Here is a 21,720-nt window from a genome sequence, read left to right on the forward strand (position 1 = left end):
GCTTTGGCAACACTATTACAAAAAATTCTGTTCTGGCTAAAATCCAACTGTTTCCGCTAACTTTTTGGACTGGTCACAGCACTAAATAATCCATTACTCTGCCAGATCTGTTTGGAGCCCAAAGTGAATTACTTGTTTCTTGGCTCAAACTTGCATCAGAAGATCCTCAGCTCAAGATAACTGACACTTTACCACGTAGAGAGGACTCCCCTTTGAGACATATAAACATTTTGTTTCATTGACTGATATTTTTCTAGATTTAAAGAACACACCTTTCCCTGGACCTCAGGTCACGTTTGCATAGTTGAATAAAAATGCCATAAATCTCTTATTTTCAGCAGTAGAAAGCAAGAGAACTAATTCCTCCTGAGGCCTCCTTAAGCAATACTTATCTCATTGCTAGACCTTATGCTCTTGCTTTTGGGGTTAGTACAGTCCTGTAACTTGCCAGGGTTGTTCACCAATCCGTACTGAAGACTTTAGGAACAAGGAGCTTCTGCAGTCAAACCAAGCCAATAATGACCCATGATGCCAGGTAATGGGATGCCTCCCTGATACTTAGGCATAGTGTTAAACATTGCAAGGGCTCTGTGCATCAAATCAGCTGCACAGACTTATTCTTTGTAGTTCAGTCAGTTCATAAAAGAACCAAGACTGGGGAAAGATATTTTTGTTATTACAGAGAGATGATCCAGGGAGGAGGTTTTATCTCCTGAGTTAGGTGAAACCAGTGGGTTAAGGATGGAGACTACAGATCACAGATGGCTTTATAAGGTAATACACAGTATTAGTATCTCACTATGGTAGATTGGAAACTGCTGTGAATATTCCTACCATTGCTTAGTTAGTGGCTGTCCTGGTTTCAGCTGGGATAGAGTTAATTTTCGTCTTGGTAGCCGGTATGGGGCTGTGTTTTGGGTTTAGGATGAGAACAATGTCGATGATAGGCTGATGCTTTGGTTCTTGCTAAGTAGTGCTAAGCTGTCTCTGAATAGGTGCTAAGTGGCGCTCACACTGGTCAAGGACTTTTCAGCTTCCCCTGCTCTGCTGGGGGCACAAGAAGCTGGGAGGGGGCACAGCCAGGGGGAGGGCTGGCCCAGACTGGCCCAAGGGCTATTCCATACCATATGACGTCATGCTCTAGTATATATAAGCTGGGGGAAGAAGAAGGAGGGGGGGGGGGGACATTGGGCATGATGGCATTTGTCTTCCCAAGTAACCGTTACGTGTGATGGAGCCCTGCTTTCCTGGAGATGGCTGAACAGCTGCCTGACGATGGGAAGTAGTGAATGAATTCCGTGTTTTGCTTTGTTTGTGTGCACGGTTTTTTCTTTGCCTATTTAACTGCTCTATTTCATTTTACTTCAATTATTAAACTGTTCTTATCTCAACCCGCGAGTTTCCTCCCTTTTACCCTTCTGATTCTCTCCCCCATCCCACTGGTGGGGAGTGAGCGAGCGGCTGCGTGGTGCTTAGTTGCTGGCTGGGGTTAAACCACAACAGTGGCAAAGACTAATTTCCTTTCTATGGTCTTAAAAGAGCAACAAAGTTTGTATTAGCTTGAGTCAAACACTTCAACAACTACATTTTGACCTCTTAGGCCATCTGACCACCAGAGAAACCAGAGAAATATGAGAAAAGTTTTTAGCCCTTGAACAGCCCAAATGCTAATCCTTGTCATATTGTACTGTCCCTATGGACTTCATCATCATTGGCTCCATTATACAAAGAGGGACATTTGGACTACTGTATCCAAAAATCTTTCTAGGACATGCATGAAACAATCCTGTATCCTCTTGTGCTCTGTTAATAATCTGAATGATATTTGCTTGCTTTTATTTGGATGCAATGTCTGAATCCTGTCTGGCTGCTGAGTAGACTTCACCCAGACGCGTTTGAAACGCATTTGGCAGTTCTTTGCCCATATGTGCTCCCTCAGACATGCCTCCTAAAAATCACACAACTAGACAGTTGCTCAGAAATCAACACGTGTTCCCCTCAGACATGACAGGTACTGTTAGCCTGTGACTTCAGCTATTTTAACATAGTCAGATGCTACAAACATGAGTCTAGTATAAAATAGCATTTAGCTAGCCAGCAACCTTCTATCAGTAATGAGATGGCAGTTTATTATGCTAGATAATAGACTAAGCAGATTATTTCCTAATAGAAAAGCATTGCCTCTGCACTGAGTAAAAGAATAGCAGGGAACATAGTAGGGACATAGTAGCCCAAGGAACTATGTTTACTCAGTTTCAGGGCAGATGAGAAGGCGATAAATTAGACACCAGGGGTTGAGCTTAATGTTGCAGGAGAGGCATTTTGATCATTTTCTCTCCTTCTTCTGCCCCTCCCTTTCACTCCCATCTCCCTCCTCCTATTTTCCTACTGGTGGAGATGCATTTCCACAGCATGCAGCCTTTCCTCACTAATAAACTTTTTCTTCTATCATCAAGATGAAAGCCTTGAAAGGGATGGTATTTATGGAGAACACTCTAACCTATGCTGCATACTCCTCAGGAACTGGCACAGTGCAGGACAGATGAAGCTTCTGAGTGAATCCATGCGGCAGCTTTCTAAAGTGCACACAGTGAAAGTCTGGGAGGGCTGAAGCCACAATGGCTTCTAATCAACCAAACATGACTATCTCTGACTTCCCTCTCAGCATCTGTAATTGTCCTAAGACAGAGTCCTAAGAAGCAAAAAAAAAAAAACCCAGAGTGACGTGAAAACTGTGGTGTATGAAGGAAGAAAGGGAGAGGGAGCAATGCAAAGATGGGAGTAAAGGACTGAGAGAGAAGGCAAGAGATTTATTCAGCATTTCCTTGTCTGTCTCCTCCACAAACTGAATCACAGAAGCATGAAAGTAGATGTATTGAATCTCAAAGGAAATAAAAGAAATGGAAAATTAACTACTGATGAAAAAAAAAAATAGCTGTGTCCAGGGATTCCTGCATATCAACTCTGAGCTCCCTCTTATCAGCTTAGAATAGAAAAGGCCAGGGGACTGGGGAGGAAAGGTCAAACACTGAGGGAAAACACAGGCAAGGGAAAAATGAGAGCTAACATGGAAATCAAAGCAAAAAAGCAGGGCAGAGAAGAGCTGATCCCATTTCAGACAATTTGCATATACTGCCCTGAGTGCCATTTCCCAATTTCAGCATCATGAATGGGTGAAGTGGGCTTAAGGCTCATGCTTAGAAAAGCCACACCACTTTCTGCCTTTCTTTCCCTGCCCTCTATTTGGCAACAGGTAATAACAGTGGGCTGGGGAAACCTCATACAACAGCAGCTGCCACCATCTGCACCAGCACACAGCTGAGCCAATTTTGAGCTGCTGCATGCCAGGTCTGAACCAACCTCAGGAGCTCTTCCCTGCTGGTTACTAATGGCTTAGACACTGTGCACAAAGTTGGCCTGTTTAATTCTGGCTGGATCCTGGGCCTTGCGTTTTCCTGTCTTACACTTTTTTCCCTTTAGTTTTGAATAAGCTTTGACCTTATTCACTCCTGGGCCTCCATATCCACACTGACTTGAGTAGCCATCTCAGGTTTCCAGGCAATGAGGGATAAAGGGCTGCCTCCATGTACTTTTCTGATCATAGATAGGTCTGCTGCCATAGTCTCATAGGAAATTGCTAACAAAAGACTGGAATAAGCATATATTGTTACTATTGCCCACAGGCAGCCAATATATGGAACCTTAAAGATTGACTTCCAGTGGAAGTAAAACTGGTTGCTCAAGCATATTCCAAACAAATGGCTCCCCACACAAATGCACACCTCCCCACCATTACACACCAATCACCAACAGTATACAAAGCCATCTGCCTTTTAGAAATCTCCACTGAACCTCAAAGCCTGGCTCCCAAGGAGCAACTGTGACCCCAAAATTGCCTTCATCTGGACAACAATCCAGCTATTCAGATTGCTTCCTCAAATCAGTATAACCAAAATGACAGCAACATCATCTCTTCCAAAGATGGAATATTTACTCACAGTCAGGGCCAAGAAGGACATACCTAAAGACAGGACATACCTGAGGACACACTGGTAACATAATTCAGCAATATTAGTTATACAAATGCAGACTAAATGACAACCTCTTACAGAAAGAACTAACAGCTTTAAAGACGAGAACAAGATAGAAGTATGTGGGGGGGGAAAGCAGGACAGATGGGTTAACAAACATAATAGGATGTGCATAATTCTCAGCTACTCAGGAACAGTAATCACAAATCACCACCTGCCCAGTTACTATCAGATGGCAGGTTTGCCTCTTCACATTCAACAAATCTGTTCCCTGTGTATGCATCACAATCAGACTTGGTGCATTCACTTACCAAAGTAACTTTTCTTGTCCTACACAGCCAGCTCAGCTCTGGGAGAAGGAACAGGAGTTTACACCTTCTTATACAACAAATTATTTACTACGTTCAAATCAGCTACATTTGTGTAATGCAGCTGAGGCAAGGAAGCTTTCAGCATATCAGTGCACCTCATTTTGGCTTGCAGAAACTTTTATTTTATGTGAGGCTTGAATTTGAAACTACAGTTAAGCACTGCAGAACTTGTTAGGGACTGCATTTCACTCAAGTGGAGACCATTTGCTCTCGTGGTACCAGAAGGAAATAAATGTGGAATCCTGCAAACTCACTGGAACTGCCACGTCACAAAACAGACGGCGTCTGGAGAGGCTGTGCATAATATTTTTGGGCAGAACAAAAATTCCACTTGTAGGGATCTGAGTGAATTTGGGTCAATTTTGACAGACATTTCTGGCTAAAAGAAAAAAGTGAGGTGTGGGGAAAGATGGGGAAAAGAAATCTCAGGAGAGTCAGATTTATTTGGTTTTTTAAACTGTTGAAATTATGGTACCATTTTTTAAAACAGTCCAGTCTTAGAAAACTTTTACAAGAAATTAGTTAACATCCTCCCCACAATTAAATGAAACTTTTCTCTTTCAGTTTTGGATTGAACAAGGTACTTCTGGTCAATAGCACCCATCATTCTCTTTTTCTTTCAGCTTACTTTATTTTTTTTGTCCAGCCATCGAATTGAAAAATCCATTATTCACACAACTCAATCTGAAATAAATAAAAGAGCAAACCAGCTGTAGACTCCTTAGATTCTGAATTAAAATGTCAGGCTGTGGGAGACATGGTAGAATATTCCATTGCCAGAGAATCACACACTATATAATCCCTTAATTATAACCAAACCTTTAGCAGTAGTTTCAGGTACACATAACATCACTGGCTTTCAGGTATCCTGATCCCAAGCTGAACTCCCCACAGAGCAGTAAGGGCACATGCGGTGAGCAGTAGGTCTAGGAGATGGTTGTCTAGTTCCTGTAATGAAAAAAAAAGAAAACATCCGTCAGTGAGAGGGAAACTTGCAACCCTGGGAGCTTTCAGCATGGGACAGTGGCATTGCTGGCTTGCCTCTAAGGAATACCTTGAGAGGGAATTCTCCTTAGGAAAAAAAGGCAATAATAGGAGAAGACTGCTTATGTGCCACGTAAGCATAAGACTATGGAGAAAATGGGTCCTGGGCTTCACGTGACACCCTGGAAGGAGCCCAGTCAAGAACACAGCAGTGAAGAATCTGCACAGCTCAGAGACGCTGACCTAATTTTCTTCTCCTTTCCCAGAAGTCCTCCATCCACAGCAGCCGAGTGATGTGCAGAATAGTGGGCACCAACCTAGGACCTGCATCCTACATTAGATGGGCAAAGGATAGCCCATTCAATGTGGAGGTGTAGGTTCCTCCCATTTTTTCAGCAGCTTATTGCAAATTATCTTCCCTCCCTCCTCCCCTCACTCTCAGCAAGGCTTCTCCTGGCATGAATTTAGCCCTGTCCAAGCAGCCAGGTGATCAGCACTGCTTTTTAAGCCTGTGCTAGCCAGAGGGATAAGGGAGACATTCTTCAGGCTTGCTCGCTCACTCACCACTCGGCCATAGCAATTTCTCATAATCATTGTTCATGAGCCCGAGCCCACAGACATGAAGCAAGTGGAACTTATTTTCTGCTGTTGTTTTGAATGTGAAGTAGAGCAGAGCCTAGATTTCATTCTCAGGGCACTACAGGGTCACAGACGGTGCATAGACAGCACAATCGCTTATCTCTCCCCAAGGTGTTGCATACAAGAAAGAAAAGAGACACACAGCACTGGCCAGGGTTCATTGCTCTTGGCAAACTGCAGCGGCATCCCAGAGGTGAGTGGCTTCCTGAGCCAGCCCAGTCAGAAATATCGGCTCAGAGGTGAAGCACTGCGCTGCTTTGGCACATGCACAGTGCACAAGACAGCCGCAGATCTGCAGCTAGGCAGATTTGGACTAGCAATGTTTAACAGCAAGGGTAATTACCCTCTGGGACAGTGTGCCAAGGCTTGTGGGGAGGCTTCCTTGCAGGGATGTGTTTAAATGAAGCCTAGATTATTCTGAGCTGTGGTGCAAACACAGCACCCAGGACTTGAGGCACAAATTATCACAGAGCTACCCCACAGCATTGTGTCATGCAGAGCACTGGGGTTGATGAACACATGGTCTTCCTTAACCCTTCCTACCAAGCATACTGTGTCAGACAGTCCCCTAATCTGGGGATCTTTATCGCACAGTGACCATGGTGTGAGAAAGTCCAGGAGCGTGGGTGATGAAAATACAGGACTATCCCCACTAAGCATTTTGTGATGGCTTTCTGTATTCCTTCTCCATGTTTGAGCCAGCAGAGGAGTATCTTAGGTACTCTTATCCTCTCTATTGTCTTCCAGTGTTACAGAAACCAAAGCAAATCAAACTATCTCAGATAGCTACCATACTGAGATTTCTCAGACATTCAGTACATGAACTCAATGGCTTAAACCCCACTGCTCAGGAGGAGCAAGATTGTACTCCCTTCTGGATCTCACTGCCTAGTTACCTGAGAGAGCTTAGTCCTCTTTTCACCAAGATACAGGAGGAAAGAAATGCAGAGCATCATCACAACTCCCCTTCCACCCAAGAACGTGGTATCCCCACTGGGGAGGTGGAGGATTTAACAATAGCTTTCCTTTCTTTGTGATTCAGAGCAAAGAAGTCTGGGGAGTGTTTAGTCTCCTTCTGGCATGCCGGAGTTTCTGGCTTTTGATTATTTGTTACAGAACTGAACATCACCATGCACTGGGAAGTACTCCACTACAGAGTGAGATTTTGGGGGAGGCTTCTGGATCCTTCAGTTATTTTCTACCAATCCTGTTCTACAACCCCATTGCTGCTAGAGAGAGCAATAGTAGAACAATACCTGCTGACCCCTGCAGTGCCTTCTAGCCTGGTGCTCCACTGTTGCCTGAGACCATCAACTTAGTAGAGTAAAAAGGAAGAAGGAGACTCACAAACATTCTCATCGAATTCCACCTGCTGCCTGGCAATTAAGGCATTTTTAGAGTGGTGGGGGGAAATCTGCAATGCAAACAAGGCAAAGATAGGATTTGAATCCCAATAGATATACCCCAGTGGCTCTGTAGTGCACTGCAGCATCCCCTGCTGCTGGGGTAAGCATGCAATTTGGCACAATCTTGCTTGGAGGGCTTCCTTACACTGAGAATGATCTGATCTCCTTGCTGAGGAGCAAGCTAAGATCTTCAGGCAAGATAGGCAGGTAAAGACTTACCTTACAAAAATCCCTGGGGACTGTGATTCTAACTTATAACAGCCAAACCAACATGCCACACAAATATGTCATTGGAGTAGCTGGTAAGAATAAAAATAGTCAGGAAGTTTATGTCTGTGTTCCCCACGAACTGCCCACAAAAATCAGTGACTTAATAAAACATTGACCCACTGAAAGACAATCGTAGATCACTGAAGGTGACTTCACTCACTGCTTCCCCTTGGGTGGCTGAAGCCATGGATTTCATCTAAGCCCTGCTCTCAGGTGAAGCTCTGCTGAGGAAGCCCTACAGAGCTGCTGCTATCACCATTCTGCTCCTCAGGCAATGGCTCAGCTGACTCCTGTATGCTCTCAGAAAGCAAGCCTCCTTCGCCTTCACCTTTTCCTCCAGCCGAGCACTACATCTCGCCCCCACCCCCTGTGACTGCTAGCGGGCTTGACGGGAGGGCTACATCTTCCTGCCCTCAGCTGGCTGCTCTTGGGAGGGAAGGAAGCTCACACAGATGGATTTCAGCAGTTCTCATGAGTATTTTATGGTCTTTTACTGATTTACAGCCAGTTCAGCATTCTTGTAAATGGCCATAAATTGGATTGAAGTCATAAATCATAACCAGAGAAAGAGAGACACAGTCTCTGAGTCCCAGCTCAGGCTAAACCAGCCTCTATGAATATATGGAAGAAACCTGCTCCCTCAATCAATACACACAGCTCAGGCTACAGCAATGGTCTGCAGGGTCCACCCCCCATTCCTCTTCCACAGGGCTGTAACTGTAGTTACATACTGCATATCTGTGATGTGCTAAAAATACCTTCCTTCCAGCCTACCTAGGGGTTGTCCCCACCAACTCAGAGTCTGAGCACTTCATGACCTTTACTGTACTTGCACATGCACACATACACCCCCACTGTGAGCAGGGGGGCAAACTGACACTTTTCATACCAGGCTCACAATTTCTTCACACAGATCATCAAGAGGAGTTTCCCACCCCACACACTATCTTTGGGAGGTGATCACTGCCTTTTTCTCCAGAGAGACTGGCAGAAAGTTGCAGGCTGTTATTCTTCTGAAACACCTGATTTATTCCACACAGGGCACTGAAAGCTGAAATGCCTTGCTTACACTCCACAAGCCTGGCACCTAAAAATCTAGGGTTTTGTGTCTTCTCCTTTTGTTTCCCTAGCTCATTTTTAGAATCTAGCCTGTAAGCATTTCTGAAAGCATCTGACACAGCTGCTGTAAGCTGGACCCTTCATATTTCTGTAGCTAACTGCAGCTCAGGAAAGACAGGCTGGTTCCTTCCACCTCCTTAACATAATAACCAAACACTGTGCTAGCCCTAAACATCAAAGGGCAGAAGGTATCAGCACCCTAACCAGCTCACTCCCCTACCCACTCTTGCAGCTCACCACAACCCTTCCTACAGACACCAAACTCTAACAAACCCAACTGACTGCCCCGGCTAGGATTTTTGAGGTCCTGAGGGCTGCCAGGTGAGTTCCTTTGGCCCCACCCTCTAGACAGAGCACCTGATGGAGATGAGCCTCAACATCTTCCCTGGAGACTTGAAGGGCTCCTGCTGCTTCTAGCACGGTGGGAATAAGTCCTACTGCACCTACAATTAATGAAGTGTTTTTCTTGCTTAAAGGCATGTGAAAAGCTACCACAAAGGTCTATCCAGTACTGCCTGCATAAAAATCACAGCCTTAGCTACTGCATTTTGATCCTGCAAGGAATTGTGGCATTGCCTAGCCAGCGGCCAAGGATGCACACCCTGTTCATACAGGCAGTGAACCCTTCTCAGGTCCGTTTGGTTCAGACTTAGTTATGTTTATTTGTTATTCAGCCAGATGGATTGATTTAGAGTTATACATGCATCCGTTAAAATGGAATTATGTGCCTTGCTCTATGTATATTCTGTATTTAAATACAAGTCACTGGTCAATTGCCAGCTTGAAGGGAGGATGACCTCACAGTAGAGTACCCTGCAAAAAAAATGAAACATCACTGATGATGTCATTTTCTAATAGCCTGGAAGAGGAGATGAACTGCTTGCTTATTCAGCTTTTCATTAATTAATCATCTTGCTGTTACTTTGTGCTCCCCCTGTTCACTTGATTCTGCTTCTTTCCCCGCCTTGTCTTGTTTTTACTTGTTTGTGCAGTACTGTCTTTGTGATAACACCTCAAAGCCCTGGACTGGGATGAGCTTCCTACTGTGCTGAGCATGATACAAAACACAAAGATACTCATATTTACATGTGGGCAAGGGTGACTCTTTCTGGAGTTCTTTTGGGTTTTATCCCAGTAGCTTTCAACGTATAGTCCAGGCACTGCTTTTAAGGGTTCTGTCAAAAGTGTCTAAAAGTAAGCCCTAAACTGGTAGGTTAGAATCTCTTTAGAGGACTTGCAGCTCTTTGGGAGGAAAATTAAAAAGAATTTTTTTAAAAAAAGAGACAGGAACAAAAATCATTGGGGAGAAAAACCACAATTGTTTTGCTACAGTACATAATACCATGATTAATAGTAATGATAATAATAATGTTATAATTGACCTGTAGTTGCTTGCCAAGACTCTAAAGAAGAGTCGTAGTAACTTGACCATTTATATTAGCATTCAGATTCTTAGAAAAACATGTTCTTTCAAAGCTGCATTTAGCTGGTAATGCTAATACCAAGGTGAAGTATTGCCAGCACGTTGATGGTTGAGAACATTTCAGGAAATTATGAGAGGAACTAAATATATTCCTAGCTTTACTGATTACCACTATTTTCCATTAGTCACTTATCATCATGTCATGATTTTTTTGTTTTGGTTTTATTTTTATTTTTTTTTCATCCATTTGCACTCTACACTGCAGGTCTGATCACCTAATCACGTACCTGTATGCTGTACCATGTGCAGGACACACAGAAAACAAACAAGCTAAGCCAGAACCGATGGCATCAACTCAGTACAGTCAGAGCTCATCTGGCCTGACATGCAGCAGGGATCTGTGACTTGGCCATGAGTCCCATGGACACACAAATGCAGCTTTGAATCAGTTCAGAGCTCCTGGATCAAGGAGCATGGGAAGCAGCATGTATCCTGTGTTTCAGGACCTGGGTACAATCAAAACAGCTTGCTTGACTGCCTGGACCAGCAGTGTTCAACATATCCTAATTCCTCCCCTCACAATGCAGATTTAGCTTTCCAGATGTCTCCACATGGCCCTCAGCCTTTTCCTAATAGGACAATAACAAGTAAGTGAGTTTGGCTAATGGCTGAAGACTCTTCTGGCAGTGACACAGCCTGGCACATAGCCATCAGCATGTGCCACCATCACCACTGATTCTACTTGAAGGGGTTGGGGGACAGGAGGCACATCACCAGCACATACACAAGCACACACAGCCAGACACTGCCTACATGGTGATGCAATTTGCAGGCATAAGGCAGCGGATCTCAGAGGTGCAATCCAGCTTCAATGGCTGTGAAGGCTAAGCCACTTTGCCATGGGTCATTTGTCCAAATGATGCCAGCAAATAAGTCCTAAACTTTACAGGTCAAGAAACTTGTATTTTTCTTCTTTGTTTGTTCAGTGGAGTTCTAGTCCAGGAGTTTCTAAGGGGCTTCTATTTTAATACTAGGAATAATAACAGTAATAATAACAACAGTTGATATCCAGAGGAATAGCAAAAGCAGAGGCAGAGGTGTTTGCAGGTTCTTTTGGACTTTGTTTTCTGAGCAAGAGAAGATAGGACTAGCAAAATCCACAAGGTGACATCAAATCATTAGGGTCAACCAAAGTAAAGGGACTCAAAAAATTCAGGTGTGATGGTAGTTTCTCCATAAATCTCCCAGCTAGGATGTCACCCTCAGGCTGAATAGAAGCTTGCAATGAATTCCTACCCTTAGAAATAGTTGCCCTTCACTGGGTACTGCTGAATCTTTCCTGTCAAAGAAGATTTATCGATGGGAAATAATTAAAAAACAATTCAGAACTTTCTTCCTCTTGGAATGGATTATATTACATTAATTAGCAGAGGCTGGGGGATTGGTTTGGGTTTTTTTTCTTTGCCCCCATGGACAAGAGACATTTTTGCTTGCCACAAGGCCTTCCTTCCCCCCAGACCTCTTCTTGCTACTTTAAATGATCTACATTGTCCACAATGCTGTAATAGTGCTAAGTGTGGCATCATTTTCAGAAACAAAGTGTCTCCCTCCCTCTTATTCTCTCGCACATACGGCATCTCAAAAGGCAATGGCAGACTATAAATTCACACCAAGGTTATGGAGACTTTCAACAGAGAGGAGGGAAAAGTTGGCTATTTTTTGACGGCCCTCTCTGTGAACTGTGAAGAAAACAACCAGTGCCATCATCAGACTCAGTCAGAAAACCAGTGATATTAGAAAAGCATTTTCTAGTATCAAAGGTTGTTCACAGCAAACTACAGTCTAGCGCTTTTGTGTTTGCGGTGTGTTGCAGCCTTCCTTTGGCCGAGGTTTCTTTAAACCAACAGGTACTCCAGCTCTGTTTTGCTCGAGTTCTCCAGAAATAATGCTTTGTGTCTTTTGGATCCACCCATGGTCTTTCTTACGTGTCAAGTCCAATGTTGGACTTGGTTCTCTGTTTCTAGATGCTCACTGATACCCATAGGGCTGGCTCAGGCCTGTAGCAGGGATCTCTCCATTATATGCAATGCCACTACACAGCTGTCTGGAAGGAGACATCAGATCCCTCTGACCCCAGGGCATCCTGGGGGGGGCCTCAAAGCCCATGTTCCCAGCTTCTGGCCACTGACCACTCTGTTTCCCTCTGTTGCAGTGCCTGCAAATGAGAGAGAGCAGCTGTAGTTATTGCAGGGCACTAAAAATATCAATATGAATGATGCATAGGAAAAAGTTAGGTCAGACACTACAAATGTGTAAAAGTGCTATTGTCCTGCTACTCATGTGTTCTTTATAGCAATCTGGTAAGAGAGAGAAGTTTCAAAGCAGCACCACTGCAAAACTCAGACAGCATCTGCGGAGCACACTGCAACACCGGGCAGGGATTCCCCGGGCCAGCGGGGAGCATGAAGGACAGCGCCAGTTCGACTGCTAGAGCTGAGGCAGGGCCAGGCAAGTGGGCTTTCCCCACTTTGGGGGGCCTGAAAGGGTATCTCTGCTGGCATGCAGCTCCCTGTACTGGGGAAGTGTTAGCCAGTGAGAGTCCCAAAAAGCCAGGCTCTGCTTTTTTGATGAAGGGCTGTTTGCATGGCAAGCGTAGGCAGGGAACGGAGCCGAGGAGATTCATTTCTGCTAGCCCTGTGTTTTGCAGTCCTTTTTTTAATTGGGGTAAATAGAATCAGAATGACAAGTGCAGAGTGATGGCTTCGATGTGCTATTTGTCTGGTGAGGAATTTGTGAAATATGTGTTTTTCTGTAGAGAGTGCATGGCTGTAAAGAAGGGCCAGAGTCAGCACAACCTCAGAGCGATGGAGAATAAAGCATTCTAGTTTTGTGGCCATTGATCTGATGACACTGTGGGTAATGGATGGACAAGGTTAGTCTCAGAATGTCTGATTTTTCTCAAATCATTGCTGGAGTCAGGCTTAAGGTTGCTTCACCGTGCAATTCTGTATTTACCGTTATTAGAAATTCTCCTATCTTCACACTCACTTTGAATTTCCTACGCTTTTAGTGACTGATGGGTTTGGAAGGTTTTTTTAGAGAAGCATATAATTCTGGAAAGATATTTTTATGCGATTATTTTTGTTTACCTGAATTCTATTAATCTTCCCTTGCAGTCTTAAATCCATGTTTTTGTATGGAATTTCATTTTGCAGTTCATGTGTTTCAGGTTTTCTGTTGGTTGTTTGGGAAGTAAATGCTACTGTTGGGAAAAATCCTTCCTCTTTTTTTTTTTTTTTTTTTTTTTTTTTTTTTATCAACATGCACTCATTTTGAGAGAAGGCTTAAATTCAGGGAAGAAGAGATTCCTGATTAGTTAAGCAAACCTAAGCAGCACAAACAGGTTCCAGACCTGTTTGGGGCTATACTGCAAGAACAGCTATTCTTGGGGAAATGCCTCCATAAGCAGGGAATGGTATATTTTGTTATGAGGTGCTACACACTGTGCCTCCATTAAAGGAGCCTTTGAAGAAAGAGCTTTGGCAGGAGAAAGCAGCAAAGTGGCAACCAAATTGATGCTTGCAAAAAGAAGCGAAACACTTCAAAGCACTTATGTATTTCCATTGCACCACCTGCCACTGAAGGCTTCAGGTCCGGACTGTTAAGTCCGCCTGTAGCTTTGAAGTCCCTTTGGATGCCTTACTGCTAGGTAACTCCCAGATAACCATATTATTAAAACTCCCCCACTTCCAGTTGCAACCTGCCAGAAGATGGTGTTCTATCCTATCAGACACAGGTCTCAGCACAGTGATCCAGGCATTTGTGACTGATTATTGCAGCTAGTATCTAGTGAAGAAGCCAGGCATCCTGGAAAAGCTCCAGTTGACAAAACACAGTCTCTGGTCTCCCTAGCAACGCTGATTACTGGGAGAACATCACCCTGATGCTCCCTCATTTGTACTGGCCACCAGTGAAGACAGAGTCACCTTCAAGGTCTCTGCCCCAATACTCCGTGCCTGCCACAGGTTTTGTCTGAGTTGCTGAAGAAATTCACCTTTCTGCATAACCCCACAGTTACTACACATGCAGGAACAGCCTGTTGACTCTGAGGATGAGGTCTATGTATGCTGGAGACAGGATTTCCCTGGGCTTTGGGTGCATTAAATTACTCCCAGGAATAGTGAGAACCATCATGGTAGTTCCTGCCCTCTCCATGGAGAACTCAGTTCCCCAATAGAGCCCTCCATCAGTGACCTTTTTGCACCCACCCACGTGGGTGCAAAACACAACACACAACACACAACACATCCACACACCCACTCATTAGCACACACAGAAGTCTAAACAAACAAATCACCCTATAAACTAGTCAGGCTCTTTCCCCTACAGGGCAGAGGAGGGAAAAAGACGGAAAGCTTGTTATTTTTGTTTCTGTTTTCCTATACTCGGATCACTCTCAGTGTGCCTCTGGAAGTGCCTAAACAGACAAGAAAGCTGTTGTGGTCAGAAACATTATATGGTGTCTGGCCCATAAGTCACACAGGGGATTCCTATGAGCACTGGGAGCGATTCCCACGCTACCCTCATCCATGCAAGCGAAGATACCTTTGCACAACACTGCTTGGGGTTGTGAAACCATACCCCCAAATCAGCTCTCTGCTAAGCTGCCTTAAATCTGTGAGCGGGTCCTGAGGAATGACCCACAAATCTTCTTTCGAATTTTTAATTAATTCCTTTCTGCTGAGTTCACTCCCCTTTTTTGCTGTGTTTCCATGAACAATCTCACAAATCAGTTTACTGGCAGGGATGTTTGTAGACACGGCAAATTTTAAGTCAGTGTTGCATACTATTTGCAGAAAGTGCATTTTGAATGTGTTATTACAGGTCTCTTCACCGTCTCTATTAAAAAACATTTCCACTAGAAGAGTGAAACTGAAAACTCAGGCTCGTGTTTGTACCCCAAAAACCCTAGTATCTGAAAGGAGAAAACCGATAGCAAGCAAAACCCTTCCACATCCTTTCCTAAGCATAGTTTTTGTTACAAGAGCAGCTGTGCTGGTTCAGACCACAGGTCCAGCTACCGCAGTATACTGTCTCCTGCAACAACCACAAGAAGAAATTCAAGGAAATGTGTGAACAGAGAAAATACTTTCCCAAAGAGAAGCCTGCCACAGTATAAACCCATCAGGGACTTTGTTGTTGCTACTGATATCACAGAGAGGTCTTCGAATATTCAGGTAAGTGGGATACTATGATTGATCAGACAAACAGGTCGATTGGTTAGTCGATCTTATCTAAGTCAAGGAATATGCACATGCTTTTAACACACAATGATTTTCATGGTGAATATCAAATACCCCGTGTGACTCTCACAATAAACTATTTTCAACCCACACCACAAAATATTTTTACCTGAAAACTCTGGGCGAACCTAAAAATGATTACAAATTATTGGGCACTGTGGCTTGAGCATGAACAAACTGTGACCTCAATAGAAGATAACATCTGATGGAGCAGGGTAGGTTCAAATAGAAACTGCACGCTTTTTATGAAAGAGCAAAGGTGATTAGCCACAGCAAGAAATTCACACCCAAAGGAGAGGATTAGCCATGTTTGAATGTCTTGAGATCAACAACAGACCTCATTCAAAGAGTTACTTTTTAGCTAAACACATATTATGTTTTAGTCAAAAGCAAATTATTGGGTCAATCCAGGGGTAATTGGGTGAAAATTAATGGCCTGTGATACTTGGAAGGTCAAAACAGATGATCTAGCAGTCTCTTTAGCCTTCAGCTCTGTGAGTCTATGAATGTACAATGGACACATGGTTCATTATAAAGAGTGGTACACAGCCTCAGCTGATATAAATAGACATTTGCACCGATTTACACTTGATAAGCATCTGGTCAGGCTTGCTCAGCTGCACACTCTGGCATGCGATGTAGTCAAGTTTAAAACTAACAAATGACTGTAGCACATCAGAGCTTGTGGACCAGATGGTGAGTGGGGATTGCAGGAACCTCACCTGTGCACATGGACCTGACAGGAGAAGTCTCAGTCTCATCCATAAGCCATTCCACTTGCAAATTGAGGAGAGCAGACGCCTGGGGAGGCATGTTGCAAGCTCTGCTGTCTAAGGTGGGCTCCTCTGGGTTGTGTGGGGCTCTGGAGAGAGTGCTGCTTCACCCACAGTTTGTCCCAATGCTGCCTCCTCACCAGGATGCCTGCACCATTCCCCGACCGAGTGCCATCTCTGGACATCTCATCTTATGTTGCATTTACTAGTATTTTTTTGTCCTAGGGTTTATAAAATTGAGAGCAATTGGGTTTCTTACATGCTGCTATCAGGTTAGGGTAGTGACAGTGAACATTTCCTTTCCTATTGTCTGAAAGCTAATCTCAAAGGGAAAATTCAAGTTACTCTCAATTTCTGCCTGTTTCCACTTGTCTCCCCATGTATCATGCTACTAGTGTTTTCCTGTTTCTGAAATACTTTTTAAGTATGTGTAGGTTATCATGCTCACAGTAGTTGCTGTTTAACCAATCTCTCCAGACTTTATCCTTTTAATCTTTCTTTCTAAATCAATTCCTCCACTCCCTTGATCATTTCAGCTGCTCTCCTTTGAACAGCTCCTGTTTGTCAATAACTCTTCCTAATGACTCATGTGGAACAGGAAATATGTGAAACTTCAAGGCGTAAAAAACACAGGAGCAGCACAGGTTCTGAGTCCTGGATCCTGGGGATTCGTGATTGTGATGGAAGAGCAGCCTCCAGGGAATTTGTGAGCACTGCCTGTGGTGTCTGTCCCCCCTGGCTGCTTCACACAGATCCTATGGGACAGCCTGTGCAAGAAAGCGTGGCAGCGTGGTGATGGATGTGCTCAAGCATCCAAGGCCTGGAAGCCATGCTCCAGCCTCATTAGAAGGTGTTCAAGAGACCTCTGTAGGTACAACAAGCTAGTCTGGTTTGAGAGTGGCCTCAGGGACTGCAGGAAGAAACACTGTAGTTGCATCTCTAAAGCCAATTTACACTCGACATGCATAGGAGAGTGTGGAACAGCCAGATGATATGAGGTCATTTACTACAGCCATAACATACTTCCATATGATGCATATACACTCTCCCCACAGGTGGGAAGTAATGCTGAGAAATAACACCATGGATAAAGGGAAAGATATAGTCATTTAGTGAGGCATTTTCTAAAATATGGAAATCCAGCCCAAATTATAGTAATATAAGAGATTGTAAAGTACAGCAGGGGAGATATAAAATGGAGATTAAGGAGAGTATAAGGAGCTTTGCTGAACAAATCATACCGTGGCAAATCCATGCCCAAACTCTGTGGGCATCTCACTTCCCCCTGGGAGCAAAATGGTGCAGTTCTGCTGAGTAAGAAGACAAGAGCTGGTTACAAAGGAGAGCTCAGGGTAGGGAGCCATCCCTCCCACAGCACAGGAGCTGCCCCATGGAGGCAGCCTTCGTAACAATGCTCAGGACATAAGCATGGTGCGCTGTCAGCTGGCTCACCCCAGGGAGGCATTTGGGGTACATAAAAAGTTTCCTCAGCCATTCAAGTAAAACAGCCTCCTCAGACTGACAACGCTGCAGCTCCATAAGAGTGGGGACGTGAGGAGATTCCTCTTGCAAAGCTCCTCGATCTCCTCTGCAACTCCAGCTTCTGCTTAGGGTGATGATTTCTGTCTATGAAAGAGATGAAAATGACACAGTAGGACTGATGATTCTGTGGTTAGAGAGCTATGTGTAGCTCAAGAGGAGGCCAAATGTTGCCTATTTTCCAAAAGCATCAACTTTTTTTTTAGACTGCATCACATTTTAGTGTCATGAAAGAAGGTTGTTAGAGATAACCTGCCTAGAAACAAAATGAACAAGGATAAGAACTAGGAGCCAATGCCCCCCACAGAGGCGCATTGCCTTGCACCAGCTGATGTGCAGCAGCTTGTCCATCTGCACTGGGACAACATGCAGCTTCCAGTCCAACGCAGCTCAGGCATGAGAGCCCTGTAGGAGGACAGCCTTCTGAGGTAGGGAACACAGCACCTGGGATGTGCCAGGTGAGTAGCAGACTCTGGGAGAGGAAGGACAGAGGGGTCCTGGTTTGGTGAGATGCAGGCAGTCTCAGGATGCTCAGCTACCCTTACAAGTCCTCTTCCTTCCTGGGCCTGATCCAGGGCCTACTGTAACTTGTAGTGTCTTCCAGGCTTTAATTCAGTCCCTGAACATAGGGGAGAGCTGTATATATCATTCATTGCACAAGCCAACCTTTGGGCCTAACACTACAGAGCAGTATGCTAAGCTGCTGCTGGGCACGTGTGCAGCAGCTGTGAGGGTCAGCAGAGAGACCTTTGTGTCTGAAACACCAAATGGACATTTTGCAGGCCTAATTTCCCTCTCTCATGACAGCCACAGCTTGGCCACATGTTTTTCTGCCTGGGCGTTGGGTGAATTGTTTGCACTTTGGAAATGAAGACACCTCATTGAAGCAGGAGAGCTGCCTGTATGCGGGCAGAAGCAAAACATCCCCCCCTGCCATGCAAAAAGGTGCTTTGGGGATGTTAGCTTCTTCTCTCACACTGGTGGAAATCAGCTCCCTCTGTGTGTGTTGTATTGTCTGCCCAGCACTAACAGAGCTCTGCCCATCAGTCCTCTCAAACAAGGTGGTTGAAAGTTGCTGCCTTGCAAAAACAGGCAAGTGGATAATGGTCATCAATATTGTCTTTAGGACTGCCCGGCTAACAGAAGGCTGAAGCAGGAGGGCTGATGTGCCAACAGCACACATTCTTTCGGTAGCTGAAACGGTAAAAGAGCCAACATCAGTTCACCAAACCCAACCGCTTGCTGCCTTAGTCAACTTGACACTTCATCCATGGCTGGAGTGGGACCAGGCACATGGAAAAAATTAACTTCTCTCCTCTGGGCTTTTTCACCTGAGGAGGTGAGGAGAAGAGTGAGAGGAGAGAGTAACTCTTGGATGTTTGTCCTAGGCTAAGAAGGGTCAGAGGCTTGAGAAGATGGCACAGCAGATAAAGATGTGAACTTCGAAGTGGATGATAAGCATCTGTGAATGCCCAAGGAATGGGAGTTCAGAGTAGTTGAGCTATTAACCAAAGCAGGCAGTGGCTCATTCAAACAGCCTTTTGTACAAGCACCTGTGGGACTGAGGGGCTGGGGGGGGGGGGGGCGATTATTGTAACGGTGTTTTACAAAAAATCTAAAGATGATCCAATTATAAAACAGAGCGCCTTACCTCAGAACAAGGAGAAAACACTGGAAAAAATCATTAAAGATAGAGTTAGAAAGCTTCTAGACGAGTCTAACGTGATAGAGATAAACCTGTCTGCCAGTTTCTGTAAGTGTGACTTGTGCTTCTCTAGCCTATTAGGATTCTGAGGAAGAGTTAATGAAATACTGGACTGAGGAGAAGGGGTGTGGGGGGGATATAATTTATTTAAACTTTTCAAAAGCCTTTTGATAAAATATTTCGCAAGAGGCTATTAAAGAAATTTGTTACCCGTAGGGTGGGAGGCAAAGTCCTGACATGGATTAAAACCTAGATAAGAGGTAAGAAACAAAGGAAAGGAATAAGCATCCAATTCTCTGCATGAAAGGAGGTTAATAGCAAGATGCTCCAGGGATCAGCATCAGGACCAGGGATGTTCAATATGTTTATTAACGATCTAAGAGAAAGAGGAGAACAACAGAGATACAAAATTTTGCTGATGGCACAGTTTACTTCTTGCAGGCAATTTATTGGCTGCGTTTGACTCTTTTCTTGTGTTCATGGCTTGTCTATGAATAGATCACCAGTTTTACTAATAGGCCTATAAATATAATTGGAAGTACGGCTCAGTCTGGTGAACAGTACTGAGACTGATTGCAGGAGGAGACCTACAGGCACTGGAACATCAGCCTGGGGTGGATGCAGAGACACAATGCAAGAGAGTTTCTGCATTCAGCCCTCCATCAGCTCTGTAAGCGCTGCTTCCTGTAACTGTGCTGCTTCTTATGTCACTGTCTGCTAATGCGCAAGAACGACTGCGGTATAAGCACTGTTAGGATACCCACCTGTATCAACATCACAGTATTTCATACTTAGAGTCCTGTGTGGCTTGAATCTGCTACGGATTTATTTGAGGTTGTGGGCCCTTTGTCAGCACCCCCCAAGCCATTACCCATGTATACATTTCTTGGGGGAAGCAAGCACTCATGCATGCACCTTTATCTGTATTACTTCTGCATTCCAAGTCCTGATTTGGCAGATCCTTCCCCATGCAGCCAAGATTTTTGCTGTAATCTTTAGGAATTAAGCGCATGCTTCACCACATCACTGTACTGCTGCCAGAGATGCTCTCTTACGGCTCTGTCCTGCGCCCTGCCCCATCCAGATCCACTTTCCACACTGCCTCTACACACTGGCCTTCCTATGGCTCCTATTCACTATTCATCACGCTGACTGAAACACTCAGCTCCTAGCAAGGTAGTTATTGTAGGCAAGTTAAAAGTCCTCCTTCACAGTCACTGCTGCCACATAAGTTTGTTCAACTCGCTGTATTAAAGTCATTAGTGCCAGGCAGCCCTGGAGAAATGCTTTATGTCATCATTTTCCTCTACAGTACGGCAACCATTTTTTTACACAGTTGAGGTCGCTACCTCAGAGTACCTCAGCACATGCTGGTGGCTGCCTGTATTTACATCCTTTGCCAGACAAGAAACATATTAGAGACATGATTAGAGGAAACCACATATTCAAGTATTTTTTAAATTGAAGCTTTATTGACTCGGTCTCCATTTGATAATCACTCACTTCCAGTCCAGGGCTACCAAGAGAAACCTTTTTTTTTTCCCTGTGGTCATCAAATTTCAGTTTATGTCAGTCTCCTGTAAAGAGGATATAAACTTTATAAGCTGACCAGACCAAGCGGCAGAAGTTGCCGTGTACTGTTTGTCCCAGCGCTGTGTCAACACGACAGATGACAAACAGCCAGATCAGCACAGCGGCTGTGAGTGCAATGAAGGAGGAGGAGGAGTGCTAGTCGGTCTGTATGATTCTTTGGCACACAAGGTGTTACTGCTGAGGAAGAAATTCCCAGATGATATCTGATTCGGCAGATCCTCTGTTGCAACGCTGATTACTCAGGTTTATACGCGCCCTTTCTCCCACCTCCTGCTGGCTACTGAGGAATGAACCAAGGAACGGGGTTACTCCGGGTGTAAGCACCTTTAAGGACCAGTAACAGCAGGGTTGATGCAGTTGTCCTCATGCTAATGAAGTCTGGTGTTTGAAGGCAGCGATTCCTCCTGCGATCTGCTGGCATTGTCACTTGACACTTCTCACCAGCTGGTGAGTAGGAAAAAGGAGTGTTCTGGTGTCAGTGGAAAATAAGTGGCTGCAGTGTGTAGTCGAGTTACTGGAGGTTTCATAATGCTGCCTTCAGTCTTTTATATATATGTATGCAAC

Source organism: Platalea leucorodia (assembly GCF_965183815.1).
Source record: "Platalea leucorodia genome assembly, chromosome: 2".
NCBI classification, from domain to species: Eukaryota; Metazoa; Chordata; class Aves; order Pelecaniformes; family Threskiornithidae; genus Platalea; species Platalea leucorodia.